We start from the raw sequence: 2302 nt of genomic DNA, 5'->3' as shown, positions 1-2302 counted from the left end.
GGGTGCGTTCCATTGTTTAGTAGTGGTGGTGGTGGTGGGATAGTGTGTAAAAAAAGATGTACAGAAAATATGAAACCCCGTAGGCGTATGTCAAATTCCAACCATTGAGGAAGAGGGTTGAAGGTGTTGCTAGGATACACGCACGAACGCGACGCGCTCGGACGGTTCGCGTATACGCAATATGGAAACATACCGTCAACGATCATCACTTTCGGGTGCGAACCCCGTTTTCTCTTTGTCGCGATGTCTCCGATTGCAGTCACCATTGTTTGCAGTCTCCGGACAAGGGACAGAGAGAGAGAGGGTGAATCGATCGGGGCTACAAATTGTGTTAACTCTTATACGAGCTAATTACGCACACTGCTGCCGCGTAATGGAATCGCGCTGCGGTTGGTTTCGAATTTTGAAGCGGTGCTTGAGGCGCTAACGCGTCCACCGGTTTGGCGGACGGATGGCGTGTGGTTTTTTTAAATTGAAATATTAAATTACATTTACTTTATTTGTTTGCTGGGTAGTAGGGTGCATGATTTGAGATCTTCACTCCCGGGCGAAGGGTTGGAAATCTGTGAGCCACACTTCAGGCAGGTTGCGACTCTCCAGCCGGTGGCGTATCGCTGGCAGAACCGCTGGTTTGCGTATTTTCCTGAATCCACGAGTCAAACTCCGACACGCGTGTGTAGACATCCGGCACACCGATACCACAGTACCGCGTACCGTACGAAACGACGCCGGACAGCTGATTGTTGCACACCAGCGGACCACCGGAATCACCCTAAAAGTATGCAACAGCGTTAGAAACACACACACACACACCCAAACACATTTCCCTATCCCTCACTCCTCATCCACCTACCCCACAGGCACCCTGTCCGACGCGGGTAAAGGTACAGATCTCGGTCGGGTTAACGGGCATGCCGCGCTCCCGGCACTGGTCGTTCGTGATCGTCGTCAGTTCCGCCTCCTGCAGGTCCTTGGGCGTCGATCCGATACGGATCGGCATGGTGTAGCCCCAGCCGGTCAGCAGGCACGTCACACCACCCCCGACAAAGTCGGACGAGTAGCGGATCGGTTGCACGTTCTCGTTGAACGTGAACGCCTCCTTCACGCGCATCACGCCGATGTCGCTCCGGTTCAGCTCGATGTAGTCCGGGTGGATCATGTACGACTCGAGGAAGTAGCGCGTACCTTCGAACTGTCGTTCCGCAGATCGTTCGTACCGGCCACGATCGACATCCGGTTAATGTCCATCCCGTCCAGACAGTGGGCGGCCGTTACCACGTAGTACTCGTTCACGATCGAGCCGCCGCAGTGGGCATCCAGCGCTTCGGCCCAAGCCAAAGAACGAGCTTACCAGCACCTGGAGCGAGATCTGGTACGGGATGGTGCGCTCGTTAGCGGTCGTGCCACCGACGATCTTCGAGTCATCGGCTGCCGTGGGAACGAGGGAAGGCATCAAACGTCACTCGGTGCACGAAATCGGAAACAGGAAATGAACCGGCCCAAACCCAACGTAATGCTTACCCTGCGTTACGGAACATCCGACCGTAAGTAGCACAATCCACGCACCGATACAGCTGAGCGAAATCATACCGAGAGCTTTACTTTCGTTCTCCGTTTAAGGGCCGCACACACTGCTGAAGATGGAACGAAGCAAAGAAATGAAGCACTGGCGTTTGCCGGGCCAAAAAAAGGAATTCGCACCAAACGGCGAACCGACGGTCCTCCTCTCACCTACCGATCCGATCGACACAAACGCAATGACGAGTATACTGAGTGAGTGTCACGTTAATTATATTTATATTGTTTAACGATACACAGCACCTGCAAAAAGGAATGCAGCCAGTGTGGGGTGGGTTCACACTATCAACCGAAAACAAAAAAAAAAAAACGGCACTGCGAGCGACGAGCGAACGATAGGGTCCCCAGTTTTCCGGTCACAGCCACTCCACACGGCGGTCTCTCCTTGAATTTATGGCCTACTGCCAATGTTCCGATTAGGCGCGGGAAACCACCGTACAGTACCACCACCACTGGTGGTACTGGTACTAGGCGTTGACATTTTAATTGTACATTTGCTTTTAATTTGTTCCAATTGTCACACCTGGTTGTGGGGTAGTTGAGGCACAGAATAGAACCCCAACCTGTGTGTGCACTTCAGTGTGGGTGGTGGATCATCATCTCATCTTCCGGTACGAGATGTCTTCGGGATGGTGTGGGTGTGTGTGTGTCTGTGGTTCTTCCGCATTTGAATGGGAATGTATACGGGTCGGATCGTATTGGCACGTGATCGATTTGCAGCACG

General features: G+C 52.9%; 1 pseudogene; it reads right to left on the bottom strand.

Moving 5' to 3' along the window:
* Positions 1-478: 478 nt before the first annotated feature.
* On the bottom strand, positions 479-1778 carry LOC121589211 (annotated as a pseudogene).
* Positions 1779-2302: the final 524 nt, after the last annotated feature.

This window comes from Anopheles merus, chromosome 2R (genome assembly GCF_017562075.2).
Source record: "Anopheles merus strain MAF chromosome 2R, AmerM5.1, whole genome shotgun sequence".
Taxonomy (NCBI): domain Eukaryota; kingdom Metazoa; phylum Arthropoda; class Insecta; order Diptera; family Culicidae; genus Anopheles; species Anopheles merus.
Note: the sequence above shows the minus strand (reverse complement) of the source record. Positions and strands in the feature narration are given on the sequence as shown.